Source organism: Quercus robur, chromosome 7 (assembly GCF_932294415.1).
Source record: "Quercus robur chromosome 7, dhQueRobu3.1, whole genome shotgun sequence".
NCBI lineage: Eukaryota > Viridiplantae > Streptophyta > Magnoliopsida > Fagales > Fagaceae > Quercus > Quercus robur.
Window position 1 is genome coordinate 34,056,213 of NC_065540.1, and position 17,868 is coordinate 34,074,080.

Here is a 17,868-nt window from a genome sequence, read left to right on the forward strand (position 1 = left end):
CCATTAATATAACAGAAATTTCTTGTGTATGCTTATACATGTGTGTGTGTGTGTGTGTGTGTCTACCTCAAGTATAAAAGAACACAAGGTAGCCTAAAAAATACATCAAGAATTACATGCAAACGAAAGAACTCTGGAACAGTGCTACTAACACTAAGACCCATTACACTCTAATGAATCTCCGATACTTTCACATCTTAAAAAATGCAACAATTTCAATCCCTCCACAAAGTCCACATTAGACACAAGGGTGCCATTCCACACAGCAAAAGACCATTTACCAAACCAGTTTCACCAACCAACCAGTAGGTACATCACTGTTTTTGGCATCACCCAAAGAACCCAAACACAGCCCCACATTGCATGAGCATAATTGTAATGTAGTAGCAAGTGATCCATTGTCTCTCCCCTTTGCCTACACAAACAGCACCAATCTACTAAAATGATTCCTCTTTTTCTTTGATTATCATTAGTCAAGATCATCCACCATGTTGTCGTCTACACAAAGAAAGCAACCCTTTTCAGGGCATTGACGCACCAAATGCCTCTCCACACAAAACTGGCAACCCTAGGGGCACACAACGTCCTATAATAATACCTAACATCAAACAAGAAACAACCCATTTCCAAGCAAACACCACACCATCTCAATCTACCAAGGCCTGTAAAATTCTTGGCATATAAGAATACAGAGGTCCTAGCAAGGACTCAATAGACTCTAATTCCCAATCATTGAAAGATTAATTGAACTGGACAGTCTAATGTCACTCACCCACACCTCAACCACATATATCAAATGAGAAAAAACAAAAGCAACAAAAGCATCTAAATCAGCTGCTATTGAATACAAGGCGTGGTACTGCTCTTCCAAAAACTGCTCCCCAAACCAACTATAATGCCAAAAGCGAACCCTATCTCCAGCCCCCACCTTGAAGTATACATTATTGGTAAAACAGTCCCACCCTACCCAAATACCTTCCAGAGACTACAACCATGAGTGCTACACACCAGCTTCATTACCTAGCCACCCCCCTTCACCCCATATTTTAGCATTATTAAACTTGAGCAACAAGACTCCATAAACATAATTTTTTTTTTTTTTTGATAAGTAAGACTCCATAACCATAATTAATTCTAGATTGCATCTAACTCTAAAAATTAATGGGAGACGGAGGTGGGGGAAGGAATGTCTCAACTCTCGAGGAATGCAGACACCAAAAGTAGGGGTTTGAAACAGTTGCAAATGTCAAACAAGAGAACTCAAAGTAATGCGAGCATATAAAAACTTGTATTCAAACTAATTGAGGAGAAACATAGAAAGAAGTAGTTATCTTGATGCAAGACACGAGAAAAAGGTGGGTGCTTTCAATATACGTGATTGGCAATTGTTCTAATACAAATCAAGACATGTTATGAAGTACTAGCTTGAGGAGAGAATGAAGGCAGAGGCATTGAGACAGAAAAACAACGTTCTCACATGTCCATCATCTTACACGTGTAAACATTATCGACACGCAAACTATGACAAACCAAGCGCAATGCACGTTCTTTTTCACATCAAAAAAGACAGAATGCCAGTAACTTTGTATTTCAACTCAAATCAAAAAACTTCACTACATTTCCCATAGAAACCCAACATTTGAAACTTAAATATAAATTACAAGCCTTTTTGTATGTACTCAGAAAGAGAGTCTCTATTTTCTAATTATTGCAACCGTCATCATACTTGTAGCTATAGATGGTTAGATTTTAAAAGATAACCACTTCCCCATTATCTCTTTTCTTTTCTTTTTTCTCTCTCAATTTCCTAATTTTAACCTGTAATTTTATTTTATTTTTGACAAGTCAATTTTAACCTGTAATTTAAATTCAGTTTTTTGGTTTTAGCCATTTAATGCGGACTTCTTTGACAAATCAAATAATAACACCACCAAATCCAACACCCATTATAATAAAATAATAATAATAATATAGATTATTATTATTATTATTATTTGGTTATAATAATGGTATCAATTCTCATAGAAACCTGACATTGAGAGTTAAATATAAATTACAAGCCCTTTTGCATGTACTCAGAAAGAGGGTTTCTACTTTGTCAAATTATTGCAATGTAATTATACTTGTAGTTAAATTTTAAAAGATACCCATTTCCCCATGATCACTATTCTTTTAACCTGTACTTTAAATTCTCTTCTTCTGGTTTTAGCTATTTAATGAGAACTGTTTTTGACAAATCAAATAATGAGACCACCGAATCCAACACTAATAATAATAATAATAACAATAATATATATATATATGATAAAAAATAAAATAAAAAACGACTAAAACATAGTGATTATTATGATTAATAATTAATAATGAAATACAGTTTTTTTCAATGAACCACAGCAGCATAAAAACAAATTTTTTTATAAAATTTCAAAAAAAAATGAGGAAAAAAAATTTAAAAATTGAACTATAATCGTAAATTCTTAATTATCTAAACTAAAAGGAAATAACTTTAGAAAAAGAAAAATAACGCAACCAACTCTGCCTGAAACGAGTAGTTCAAATTCATATCTTTTTCGTAAATTTAAATTTCCCACTATAAATAAAAACAGAGGCTTTAGCTTAGGGCTTTGAAAAAGCGAATAAATAATTAAAGAAATTTAGAGAGAGTTATACCAATGAAAGAGGTGCGAGAGAGATGAATTGAAAAGCTAAGCTTTGAGCTCCTCCAACTTTGAGATTGAATTTGAATACACAGACCTGTTCGAACCAAAAACCCTAGAGAAGAGAAGAAAACCCAATTACTTTTCTTTTGGTTTTGGTTTTTGTTTTTGAAAGTGGAAAAAATATATATTGAATCGATAGTGTTCAGGAAAATGAATTTTGAGAAATAAGAGGTGCAAACGTGGCACATGATGTAAGCAGAGACACAAGTAGGGCTTGGCACTGTTTGGGCTTCTTTTATGATTTTTTTCCCAAAATAATCAAATCTCTCGAACTATTTTATTAGTTAGCCAAGATTTTGAAACTATTTTGGTATCTAACAAATCGAGTGCAGAAAACTCGATTTTGCTCTATGAAATTACACTTGGAATCGAGTGTCAAAGTTTTGAAACTATTTTGGTATCTAACAAATCGAGTGTAGAGAACTCGATTTTGCTCTATGAAATTGCACTTGGACACTCGATTCCAAGTGCAATTTCATAGAGCAAAATCGAGTTCTCTGCACTCGATTTGTTAGATACTAAAATAGTTTCAAAATCTTGGTTAACTAATAAAATAATTTGGCTTTTATAGTTATTTTGGAAAAAAAAAAAAAAAAAAAAAAAAACCTTTTTTATAATTAATTTTTTTTTGAAATACTTTTTTTTTTTAAATACTTCGTTCATTACAATAAAATAAATAATTCAATTTTTTTTTAGTTTCAAATGATGTCCGGTAGTAATGGTATTTTTTTTTTTTTAGAGCTAAAGTAGAAATGGTATTGGTGTTTAATATTTGTAGATTTTTTTGTTTTTTTTTTTAGAAGAAAGACAATGTATCATCATTAACTGTGGTGTTCAATATTTGTAGTGATTAAAGTGTCCGTTTTGGAACTTTTTTGCTGAAACTACTATAAATAAAGGTAAAAATTAACTGAAATAGTATAGTGGGACCCATGATTAGTACCAAAAAGTGCAATGGAACCCATAAATAGTAGCAAAAATAAGCTAAATAGTAAAATAAGTTGGCAAATTAATTCATGTCAAACACACACTCAAACCCATCCTCACTATCTACTTAGTAAAATTTATGTACAATGTTATTTGTGTCTTATTGGTTGAATTGAATTGGTGAAACTAAGTATAGCACTTAAGGTATTATACATATTCCCTAAAAAAAAAGTATTATATCTAAGTTTTATCTCTATTTTAAAAATTATGGAAAATTTTATTTTTCCACCCCAAACCATACCATATTTTACAATTGCCCCTTAAACTACAAGAATGCACAATCAACCCCTTAAACTAAAACTCATATAACAATTTACTCAGCCTTGTCACTTTCTCAATTAAGTATAACAAAATGTAACATTAAATTTTAAAATATCAATACATCGGTTGTGGAGGAATGGGTATATTAGTTTTTTAATGTTAAATTTCATTAGACTTAACCCAAAAAAGACGAAGGTGGGTTAATGTATGTTACAAATTTATAACTTTAGGGGGTCAACTGTGCATTTCGATAGTTTACAATGCAAAGTGTAAAATAAAGTATAATTTAGGGATATAAATGTGTAATTTCCCCTTTTAAAAAAATAATAATAACACTTTAATTTTCTTGTAATATGAAACATTTAAGGCTATTTATCTCTTTATGTGGTTGTTTAATGGTGATTAATAGTGGTTACATCTCTGAAACTGCACTAAGCATCCCATAACCAATCCTCTCTCAACTTCAATACTCGGGTATCTCTACCAATAATTTTCATCAAAGTCATCTCTTCAAAATCCAAAAAAATAGAGTTCGACTCTTTGTAGATCTCTAATTAAAAAGAGAGGAAAAAAAAATAGCTTTCCATGCTTATTTGACAAGTAAAGAATTTTGTTATTTGTTTTCTTTTTTCTTTTATATTCCTTTTTTTTTCCTACTCGTCTATGTGGTTTTATTTTTTCTTTTTTCTTTCAGATCTATTTTTCTTTATGATTAATTCCTTGCTTTATTCTATTATCCTTCAAATTTGTTTTTCTTTTCTTTCCCTTTATATCTATTTTTCTTTTTTTAAGAGTACGTTTGAATACTATTTATTTTGCTGAAAATTGAAAACAATTAAAAAATATTTTTCGGTTACTGTTCACACTAAAAAACACTGTTCATATGTCTTGATATACTATTCATGTTCCATGAATAGTGCACCAAGCGCTGGTCCAAAAAAAAAGGCTAAAACACAAAACGTAGGGCTGTTAGACGCAATCCAAATGCTAAGTGTGATGAGGCTGAGTTTGTTTGAGTCATAATTGGTCATTGTCCAATGGTTCCCATGTGGTCACTTTATTGAAAACATCCAATTACCATTAACAATTCCTATGAGTCTGCTTTTGTATAGAATTGGGATAGAGTAGCTAGATTTAGGAGTGACAATTCGTGTTAGTATGCCATGTTCGTGTTTATATATATATATATAATATTTTTGAGATAATTTCAATCTATAGCGTACATAGTTTTCATGTTTATATCGTGTTGAGATAAGGGTATTTGAATACATAGTTTAACACAAACCCATCTTATTTAATCATCGTTTCAAATCCCTTTAACCCTAAGCAATACATGACATGATCCATTTCAACTCATTCAATAGACAATCTAAGAAAAATAAAGTAAAAATAGAGTTGATTTTTTCCCTTGTTTTGGGTAAAAATGTTAAGGACTTCAACTTTTTATGAATAATTAATCAATATAACTAATAAAATTCTTTTAACTTCTCCATTGTATTTATAATTCAAATTTATGTTAGCTAAAAATGACATTTATTTATATCATTATATGTGACCATAGCCATATGTGCCACTTACGTTACTTTAAAGATTTCAGTATTTAGACCCATTGGTGTTATCCTTCCATCTAAACACCCATTTACAACACATTGATTTTAACCTAAGGGTATTTTTAGATAATATCAAGTCAATTTCATCATCCACAACATTTTTCCAAAAAAAAAAAAAAATCATATATTAAAACCATAACTTCACCAAACATTTTAGGATCACTCTCCGCATTAACCGCTATGAGTATTTTATTCACAATTACATCTATATTATCTTCCACAATGTAACCAAGAGCTCAATATGAAATCAAATCGAAACCAAAGTCATTTTATTTTCTTAGTCTTTAACTCCTCCTTTGCTCACTTGTTGAACTTCTTTCAATTCCTGTAAAAATAAGTAAAATCACTCAAAGTGGTGTTAAATTGAATTGTATCATTAGTTCTCAAATGCATAAAATTATTGAACTCACATTTTTTTTTATAGATTTTTAACCTATGACGTCCGCTTCTAATGATTATGCTATTTATCATTGGACCAAGATATCAATCAGTTTTTTGTGTAGGCAGGGGTTAAATCTCAAATTTCTTATTCAATCATCAAAGATTTTACCAATTGAGCTAACTGGAACCCACAATTGAATATAAACACTTAAACCTTAAATTATGATGAATAGAAAATTATGACACTAAAAAAAAAAAAAAAAAAAAAAAACCCATGCAAGCACGCTTAGTTTTTTTTTTTTTTTTTAAACCATCCTATGAAGCTTTGCATTAAGAAATACTGACTAAATCAACTTGAAAAGACAATAAAAGAAGGCAGAGAAACAAATTTCATCCACACTACATAATCTGAACTGTAAATAGCATGTCTAGCTAGATTATGGGCAAACTTATTGCCTTCTCTCTTTCCATGAGAGTAAAGCAATTTATTAAAACAACTTGTAAAGGACCTAACACGCGCCTAGTTATTGTTATTGTTATAGTTTTTGTATTGTTTATTATTTTTATTAGTGTCATAATTATTTGTCATTACTATTAATGGCTTCTTATTGATAATATTTTTTTTTTCGTGATCATGGAGCACAAAATAATAATGCAAAAAAGATGATAAAAAATACATACCAATAATCTAAGTTTGATTTGAACTACATAATATTTAAAACAAAATACAAAACAAAACAAAAAATATAACTACCAATGATCATTTTCCAAAATGGAATCAACAATGCAATCATGAAGAACCACCATTGGAGTCTATTACCCCCTCAAAAAAATAAAACGTTGGAGTCTATTGAATACTATCATAAAAGACTAGATAATAAATATGTATATAACAATACTTTAATCAATTTGCTTATGCTATGTTTGTTTCGATAGAAAACCTTTTGTAAAGATAGTTTTTCATATTTTTCAGTATTTGGTAGTATAAAATAAAATGAGTCAAAGGAAATTATCTTTGGTCAACAAAGAAAAAAAAAGTATAACTTATTTTTAGTGATTGTTTTCCATTAATTTTTTTTGAAAAACAACTCTATCTTACAACATGCTAAATAAGAGAAGTTAAAATATTGTTTTTCAACTCATTTAAAGTAATTACCAAACATAGGAAAATGAGATAATTTTACGGAAAATACTTTTTAGAAAATTACTCATTTTCTAGAAAATATTTTTGTCTAATGAAAAACCTTCTATAAAGATAGTTTTTCGTATTTTCCAGTGTTTGGTGATATAAAAAATTTTATTAAAAAAAAAAATCAAAGGAAAACTATCTTTGGTCAACAGAAAAAGTATGACTTATTTTTAGTGATTATTTTCCATTAATTTTTTTGGGAAAACAACTCTGTCTTACAGCAAGCTAAATAAGGGAAGTTAAATGATTGTTTTTCAAATCATTTAAAGTAATTTCCAAACATAGCAAAATGAGATAGTTTTATGGAAAATACTTATGACTCAATTTCTAGAAAATGAGATAGTTTCATAACATGTTTGAGTGTCTACTTGTGATTAGATTTCAATAGTTACATAAGGGACAACTGCTAATTAGAGGTGTGCAGAAAGTCACCGTCACCGATCCAATTGATCGACGCCGATCTTCCCACACCGCCACTGCAACCGACCGACGGAGCCAATCTCAACAATCGAAGAGCAAAGGGAGTTTCGATGCCGGTGCGGTGCAGTCACAGGAGCAGAAAATCTGAAACCGAGACAGTTGAACCAAACTGATACTTGTATATAGTTTTGAGATGTTTTGATATGACGTTGTTTTACCGGGTATTCATTTTAATTTTTTTTAATAAAACATCGTCATATTGGGTGTTATTAAAAAAAAAAAAAAACAACAACAAAACGGTGCCGTTTTATGCTAGGTTTTCAGATTTCTACCCTAGTATAAATTCATTCTATTCTCTCTCATAACCCTTAACTCTCTCTCTCTTGCTCTCGCCTCTCGCTTGATGCCTCGCCTCTAAGCTCTCGCCGCTCAGCTCGGCTCAGCTGGCCTTTGCAACCGGCACTCACCAGTCATCGCGGCAAACCACTAGTAAGCCATTAAGCCCCTCTCCTTTCTCACCTCTCAGCAAAAAGTCCAAATTAAGCTTATAGTTTATACTATTACTACGAAATTGATGATCATTGAGTAAAACTTATTATGTTTTTTTTTTATCATTTTTCAGCACTTGTTTAAGTTGTTTGGACTTGGTGGTAATAGTAATAGTATAAACTATAAAGTTAGTAATATTTATCATCTTTTTTATCATTTGTTCAGCACTTGTTTGGACTTTGGAGTGTTACATTGTTACTTTAGTCCCACTTAATTCTTTAAGTAACTTACTTTCATAGTTGCATTGTATGAGCTAGCTAATCAGTGACTCGATGTGTTATAGTCTACTAAGTACTAAGTACTAACCTTTTTTTTTTCTTTAGCATTTCAATTTTTGAGGGATATAGAGATTGAGAAAGTTCTCGCTTTCAATCCTTCACCAAGAGGTAATCACTAATCACTCACTATATTCAACATTTTGATTTTAAATTTGTAGTATTTAGTAACAACTACTTTAAGTTTATATATATATATATATATATATAATTAGTTTTTATTTTATATTTATATTGAGAATAAGATAATGAATTCCTTGTTAATATTAAGAAAATTTTATAGGGATTTTAATATTCAGTTTTACTCTGCTTTTGATTTTTTTAATTGTTTTATTTAATTATTGAATTTGGGATGATACATTAGTTGGCTGATTATGAAAAAATAAATTTGCTCTTGAGAAGAAACTTATTGACTGAATTTATAATGACTTTTTAGTGACATGAATTGTTAAGTAATGACTAATGATTGTTAATCTGTTATTGTTGCCTTGTTGTAACTAAACTAATTAGTTATTGCTATTATTGAATCTGGTTGTGACATTCATTGATTGAGAGTGAGCTATTTGATATTGTATTTGCTAGAAAAATTATAATTTGACATTGTTATGGAAACTTTGTTTTTTGGTTGGTTGGAAATTTTTTTATTAGATGGATGTTGATGCTCTACCTAGATTTGGTGCCCTTGGGGACCCTAACCCACCTCCTCCTAGTAGTGCTAACCCTAACCCACTTAAACCTGTAGCACCAATTGGACTTGGTGCATCACTTCTCCCACTGTCCCCTAAACAAGGTAGTAAGGATCCATCTATAGTATAGCAGTACTTCATTAAGTTGGCTGGTCCTGATCTCAAGAAGCCAAGGTCTGAATGCAAGAATTGTAAAAATCAATATAATTGTCATGGTAAGAAAAATGGTACTTCGGGCATGTTACAACACATGAAGGTGTGTAAGAAGTGGCCTTTTTCCTATGATGATAAGCAAAAAACTTTGTCTTTCCAAGCTAAGAGGAAAGGGGAAAGTGGTTCAAATGTGTTAATGGTTGCAAACTATAGTGAAGAGATGATAAGGTTGGCGTTGGCAAGGATGATCATTATCGATGAATTACCTTTTAAATTTGTGAAGCGTCAAGACTTTCAAGAATTTATGAAAATAGTTTAGCCTAGGTTTCCTATTCCCCATCGCACTACCATTGCAAGGGCTTCTATGGAGATTTATTCTAGTGAGGTGGATATTTTGAGAAAGGTTTTTGTTGGGTAACGGGTTTGTGTGATAATGGATATTTGGACGTTCATACAAAAATTGAACTACATGGTAGTCACCGCACATTTCATTGATGGGAATTGGATTTACTAAAAGAAAATCTTGAACTTTTACCCTATAGCTAATCACAAAGGGGACACCATAGGTAGAGCGATTGAGTCATGTTTGTTGAAATGGGATATAAACCGGTTGTTTACAATTACAGCAAACAATGCTAATTCTAATGATGTGACAATTAATTATGTGAAAAAGAAAATAAAAGAAAGAGATAGTAGTATATTGGATGGTAAGTTCATGCATATGCGTTGTTGTGCGTATATCTTGAATTTAATAGTGTAAAGTGGGTTGAAGTCTATTCATAAATTAATTGTCAAGGTTCAGAATGCGGTATGATATGTGAGAGTTTCTCTTGCAAGGTTTGAGAAGTTTTAAGAATGTGTTGAAAATGAGAAAATTAAAGTCAAATGTTTGTTGTCCCTTAATGTGCCAACAAGGTGGAATTCGACTTATCTCATGTTGTATTGTGCTTTGAAATTCATGAGAGCATTTAATAGGTTGGAAGAGGAGGCTGAGCATTACAAATTTTATTTTTGTGAAGTAGATGGAAAAGGGGAAAACCTCATTGGTCCTCCTAACTATCTTGATTGAGAAAATATTAAGACCTTTGTGAAATTTCTTGGCATATTTATAAGACAACATTTAGATTTTTTGGGTCATTGTTTGTCATTTTTAATACATACTTCCATAAGCTAATTAGCATTGAAGATCAATTGCAACAATTGTGTAATGTTGATGAGGATTCACTTTTGAGGAGTGTGACGATAAATATGAAAAAAAAAATGATAAGTATTGGGGAAGTATAGATAATATCAATTTAATATTTTTTGTTGCTGTTTTTTTGACCCAAGATATAGATTGAAGTATGTCAAGTTTTGGTTCAGGGAATGGTATGAAAGGGACAAGGGGGATGTGATGAGCTCTAAGATTCGGGATGCATTGAAGAGATTATATATGGAGAGAGTGGGTCAAAATGGAGTTTCGAGTTCTAGTGGTAGTGGTAGTTGAAAGTTCAATTAGTGTATAAAACACTATGAACATTTAGACCCCCAATTAACAAATTACCAATTCAAACTTAATATCAAACAATTAATATGTGGAATATGAACATAAGCTTAATACAAAATTGATAAACAATCTAAATCAAATAAAAACACATCCACAACAGAAATTAAATGACAAAGATCGAGGGAAGAGAGATGCAAATACAAGGATAACACAATTATGTGTTATCGAAGAGGAAACCGAAGCTCTCGGCGTAAAACCTCTCCGCCGCCCTCCAAGCGGTAAATAATCCACTAAAGAATGTAATTGAGATACATGAATAGTAGAAGACCCTCCAAACCTAATCTACCCAGTGTATCTAAGCCCTCCAAGCTCCTACTCCAACGAGGTTACGCTGAACCTATTTCTTTTTTAGCTTACCAAATTCCGCTACTTGACCATAGCATCAACCAATATGAAATTGGTCCCTATTTAACTGCTTCCCAAAGCACCAAATGGTCTTCTCACAAATATGGGTATAGTGAGAAAATGTTTTGGTAATGTACATCTCAAAGATATAACAATGGAGAGGAAGAGAGTAAAGGAATTTGAAGAGTTTCTATGTGAAAATTGTGAATGAGTCAATCTCGTTTTTCTCTAGAATTTCTCTCTCAAAATTCTCTCTGGAAGCTCTCTATATTTCGTGGGTATAATGGTCTATATATAGTGAAGTGAGAAAGGAATGCGAAGAGTTAGTTTTTCCCAAACAGGGTGGTCTGGCGACTTGGCCTCGCGATTGGACTGAGTCGCTAGTTCAAGTCGCGAGCTAACGGCCTGGCCAGCTTGGGACTTTTATTCTGTAGTGCAACAGCTGGTATGACTCTTCAGCTCCCCTGCATGCTTCACATGTGTGCCAGCCTTGGCGGCTTGTCAGTCGCAAGTTAGCCGCGAGTCTCTGCATCTTTGCACAATCTTGAGCATTTCTTCATACTCTCTCACTCACTACCCTTATATGATTCACACCTAAATACAGGGTTACTAATTGCTAAAATACAAGTAAATTTGGCTCGGAATAAAACCAATAAGATGGTTGATAAAATTCAACCTTACAGTAGTAATGCTTCATTGTCTAGAGACTCCAGGCCAAGTATTGGTAATGCTTCATTGTCTAATCACATTAGAAGCTATAATAATAGGTTTAAGCAACACTTAACGGATGAGGACAGTGTGGAATGCAAATTTGAGTTGGAAAGGTATTTGTTGGAATCTACTAAGGACCTTGATGTGGAAGATTTTGACATTTTGATGTGGTGGAAAATGAATTCTTCTAGATATCGAGTTATTTCCCAAATTGCCTTTGATGTGTTGGCTATTCTTGTCTCTACAGTTGCATCCGAGTCTGCTTTTAGTACAGGGGGTGTGTTTTGGATTCGTTCCGTAGTTCACTATCTTCTAACATAGTTGAAACCCTTATTTGTACCAAGAATTGGGTGAAGGATGCAAAGAAGAAAAGACCAAAAAGTTTCGGGAGTGCATGGATAATGTAAATGATATTGATGGTTTTAAGATTAACACTGGTAGAAATATATATGTTCATTTTGTTTGTTATATGCATCAATTGTTTATTTATTTGCTCAATGCTAAAGAATAATTTTGTTTTGAATGAGATTGTAGAAATTGCATCGGTTTGCCCAATGCCTATGGAGGAGGATCTGTTAGGACATATGTGATTCACTTGTTAGAAACATATATCACTATTTTATGTAATTGACTGATCTTTGACAAAACGCATTTTACTTGTATTTTGGTAGATTTAGGATATGTTTAATACTTTAAGAAACCTTGTTTCAAGTTCAAGTGTTAAAGTCATGCAAGTTTGTCCAAGAATCAAGTGAGAAAGTGCTGAATTTTAAAGCTCGATAGCTGCTCAACGCCTCTCAACACCTGGCTTATCTGTCAAGCTCTTCAATTACTTCTTATCGCAATCTCGACACCTTTCGATAGTTAGGTGGATCGATTGAGAAATCTCCTGTCTCCTTAATAGCTGTATTTGTCGAAGTTTAAAGCTCGACACCTCTTCGACATCTCTCGATCGATCGAGGTTATGGGAATTCAGATTTTCAAATTTGATTTTCGACCAATGCTGACATGTATGTGTAGGGTTTCTTTTCTCACAACCCTATACCTATATAAGGCTTATTTTAGAGGTTGTTACGTAAGAGAATACAAGGAGAACATATGCAAAAGGTGATCGATGCCTTATTCTCTCTGACAGAAGCTACTGTATTTTTGTGCCTTAGGGTTTTGTAACCAAGTGCTTCTTGATCTTCATTGTTGATGAAGTGAAGAATTTTGTAGCCAACATCTTCTTCTAGTTAGTGTGTTAGTCACGTATTGGGAGCCGTACATCATTGGTTAATCATATACTGGGATCCGTGCAACAAAAAGGGTGACGGTCATATATTGAAGAGTTCAAAGGTTTTGAAGCGGTTGAAGGTTTCTGCTATAAGTTCATCTATGGGGATTGTAGAGTCTAGGGACAAAAGTTTTGTACTAGATCTGAAACTTCTTTTTTCTATAGTGGATTGCTTTTTGGGAAGGTTTCCCCCTAGGTTTTTTAATTGTGAAACTAGTTTGTTTTATTAGTTTTCATGGGTCATCATATCTTGTCTTATTTATTTTTCCGCTGCATGATTTTGACATGATATTGATGTTTGTTTGTTTGTTTTAACGAGTTTTATTCATAGTAAATCTAATTAACAACTTGAGTTTAAAACTTATTAATTCTATCAACCGGGGTCTAAATTTCCCAACAGGATCCAAACATCGTTGTGTTGGATGATGATGAGTGATGTGCTACTCTTTACTTAGAGTTAGTTAGTAGTTAGTACTATGTAAGTATACTTATTATTATCATTTGTTTGTGCTAATTTTAAATATTTGATTGCTCATAAACGTTTTATTGTTATTAACACTTTTTTTTTTTTTTTAGTATTATGGGAATTAGCAATTTTTTTGTCTATATGCTAATTATATTTGTATATGTTATTGGTGGTGGACTTTTCACTAATGGTAGTTATTTAGTTACTCATTGGTGGGATTATCATTGGGGGTACAAGCAATTAATATTCTTTTGCCTAAATGCTAATTTAATATGTATATCTTTATTTTGGCATTTGTGGACAACAACAAATGGTTTCGTAATACGTTATTAAGTGGATACATTAACGCTTATTGTTATTGATACTAACACACACAGTGACACTAATGATATTATATGCTACATGGTAGTGTTTTGGGAGTTGAACTCTTATTGAGGCAATTTCAAAACATTTTTGCATGGTGAATGAAATGAAAAAATTTGGATAGTTTGTCATCTGTAAAACTGTGAATAGGTTGGACAAGTTTATGATAAAGTTTGGATAAATTGTTTATGTGTGAATGAAATGATGAAATTTAGGAAGTTTGTTTATGTGTGAACAGATTTGAATAGTTTGAACATATTGAACAGATTTTGAATAGATTGAACAGCTTTTTGAATAAATTTTATGTGTGAACAAATTGAATAGATTTTGTGTGAACAAGTTGAACATATTTTTTTATGAAATTTCTATGAAATCTGAACAGATTTTGTTGCTATTTTTTGAATAGATTAAACAGATTTTTGAAGAGATTTTATGTGTAAACAGGTTGAATAGATTTTTTTTATAAGAAAAAAAACAAATAGAATTTTTAATGTTTCAAACCGACCAAACCAATTAGACCGACTGCAAGAAACCGCATCGCTATAGGTCGAAAAACTGACCCTAAGCGGTATGCATCGGTTTTTATTATGAAAAAACCGATCCCTTTGGTTCGGTAACAAATTTGAGAAAAAATCGAGCCGACCGAACCACACACACTCCTACCGCTAATACTTACTAGGAAAAAAATAGATGTACCAATCATAATATGACACTTAAACATGTCGTGGATTTTGGTGTGTCCTAAGCATTATTCTTATCAAATTTAAATATAAAATATAATATTTATCTCAAAAAGATATCATAATTTTTTTAAGAGGAAAAAGAATTGAAGTGTTGTAAACCACTCATGCAATGTACAATTTATATCAAACGACAATTGGTAACATCTCTGATGGTTGAATAAAAGATCTGAAGTTTAATAATCGCCTACACCAAAAACCAATTAGTGTTTTGGTCTAATGATAAAGATTTATCATCAGAAACCCATAGATTGAAACTCTCTAAAAAAAAAAAAAAATTCAAACTACAACCACTCATTTATGTAGAAAAATACATAACCAGGTATTAAAATAATATTGTTTAAAACAAGATATTTTATCAAACATTAAGTAACACCTCATTGTTGTTGTCCAAAAAATTCACTGCCAATCATTTACATGGAGAGAGAGAGAGAGAGACTGGTTGTTCAGTAGAATCTAGTTTTGATCGTTCATTGGAGTGGAGTTCATTGAGGATATGAATTTAAATTGAAGTAGCAGTTGAAGTATTAAGGCTGAGGCCTGAGGGCGTAAGGGCAATTTATTTTTATTTATATATATATATATATATATTATATTCAAATTTTTTGGGGAGTAAATGACAACTATATAAATCCTAGGCTGCACTATACTTGCATCAAGCAAGCTGTTGATTATTATTACTGTATTGGGAAGTCTATTTATGCCAAAAGATGGAGTTCAATTCAGGTTCAATAGACTAAACCAGGCGCGGGTTGGTGTAAACTAAACACAGATGGAGCATCGTTAGGGAATCCGGGAAAAGCAGGCGGTGGAGGAGTAATCCATGATCATAGGGGAGAATGGCTGAAAGGATTTAGCAGGGGAATTGGTAGTACCACCAGTGTAGTTGCTGAGTTTTGGGCTATATGAGATGGCCTTCTCTTAGCTGCCCAAATGGGCATTCATCTCCTTGAAATTGAGTGTGATGCCAAGATAGTAATAGACCTATTGCTCTCTAACTTGCTGCCTAACAGAACTTATACTCCCCTGTTACTTGACTGCAGGTCCGTTCTCACTAGATTTCAGCAAATCAAAGTGAACCATTCCTATCGGGAAGTGAATAGTTGTGCTGATGCTATGGCAAGAATCGGTGCTTGCAGCAGGATAATTTTGTAGTTTTTAACAATCCCCCAATGCCTGAAATTTCTTCTTTTGTTAACCTTGATGCTGCTGGAATGTATTATGTAAGGCGCTGTGCCAGTACAATGCCTAATATGGCTCTGTAACTTTTGTGTTGTTTTTTTAATATAAGTACCTCTCTTAACCAAAAAAATATTCCTATAGTCAATTTATATATACATATCAAAGATTTTTTATTTTATTTTATTTATTTATTTATTTATTTTTATCTTGTTAAGGAATTTTGATTTTAAAGGAGTATTGATTTAGAAGAGTTTTTTTTTTTTAATTTTAAATTTTTATTTTTATAATTGTGATCATTTGGAATTTCTTTAAATTAATTTGTTGTTTGTACTTGGAGGAACTAAGGGTTTTAATGCACTGATTGTAAGATTTGCGGCCGACAATGACGTATTAAAATTATAGAATTTTGTGTTTTATTGTTGGGTTTTTAGAAAATATGTAAAGGTAATAAAAGAAGAAGATAGAAACTTTCCAACGGTAACCATGTTGTGTTTTTATGCATTTTGGTATTATAGTTCCAAAGGTCCAATGTGAAAATGCAGTGAAACTCACTTAGGAACCCAAAATGCACAATTCGAAAGTCACGACAAACGCCAAAAAATTAAGGGTGGCAAAATTTGACATGACCTGCGAACCTGATACGACTAACCTGTTTATAAACAGGTTATGGGCTGAGGTTAAAGGGATTTGGGTCATATCCAAGACGACACGGCTAACCCGTTTAATAAATGGGTCGAGTTTGTGTTCAACAGGCAAACCCGTTTAGTTTGTAAAGGTATTAACTTTTGTTATTGTTGCTTGTAATTATATTTTTATCACTATTTTATGGTTGTAATTGTATTTTAATTTTAAATATATGAGAATTGATACAAGTTATTCAGGTTAGGTATGACCTATTAATCAAACATGTTATTAAACGAGTCATTTGTATTCACCTTTACACGACTTGTTAATTAAATGAGTTAAACGTGTTGTATCGGATTGATTTGTTTAATAAGCAGGTCGTGTTGGGGTTGAGAATTTTAGACACGTTTATTAAACAGGTTGGGTTCGGGTCAACCCATATAGTCGAATACTCATGGCTTGACACGACACAAACCCGACCCGTAAACACGAATTGCCATCCCAAAAAAAAAACCCTATTTGAAAACGTCATCATGAAATTTTGTCCAAAACACCGAACCAAAGGAGTACTTAAATAGTTATTGGGCATTTTGTAACTCTCTCATTTGAGCGAACTTTACGAAATTGCGCAGATGGATCTAAGGTGAGCATCAAGCGAGAGTTCGCTTGACCTCACTTGTACCCACTTATCCTTGCTTGTATGATGCTCATGCTTTGCTTAAATTTTGTTCAAGTGGGCTTGGCTGAGTTCCAATACGATCTTCTTGTTCATTGACCGTATTGTTGCTTGCCCAATGGTCTCACTTGAGCGAGCTTAAAACTTTGTCCTCCCTCCCCCCTCCCCCCTCCTCAAATTTTCTCTTCATTATTTTACTTTCAAAGTAATATCACAAACACATATTGCAACTTACACATGTATATGTACTTATATATAGTACATACAACAAAAGCTCTCATGTAGCAATAATTATTTCATGAATCAAATACATGCATTATCTTTTTCTATATTGTGTGCAACCCATAGCTATGCTATCCACGCAATTCGAGAGAGAGAATGCATATGTTAGATTTAAGAGATCTTCTTACTTAAGCTCAAAAATGTTTTATTTTTTTTTAATAAATATTTTAATAACCGGTAAAAAGTTTTAAACATTTGGTAAAGTAGTTTCAAACTGCCAATTTTTCAAAATACTATTTTAAATTAATTTTTTTTTTTATTTCTAAACTTCATATTTTTTAAGGTATAATTAAAAAAAAAACAAACAGATACATTTATTTTTATTTTTCTCAAAAGAGAAAGATATTAAAAAGAAAACATATATAATGGGGCTAGACATGGTATTGGGCCAAGAAAATCGACTTTAAGTCTGATGCAAAGCATAAA

The 17,868-nt window shown here is 32.1% G+C and overlaps 1 protein-coding gene across 2 annotated transcripts in view; it reads right to left on the reverse strand.

Annotated features, from left to right (window-relative positions):
• LOC126693159 (uncharacterized) overlaps positions 1-2,849 on the reverse strand; it is a 35,058-nt gene extending 32,209 nt beyond the window's left edge. For both annotated transcript variants that reach the window (XM_050389043.1, XM_050389044.1), the window contains exon 1: positions 2,671-2,849. The gene's annotated coding sequence lies outside the window, so the exon portion shown is untranslated. The remainder of the gene's footprint in view (positions 1-2,670) is intronic.
• Between the last annotated feature and the right edge of the window lie 15,019 nt (positions 2,850-17,868).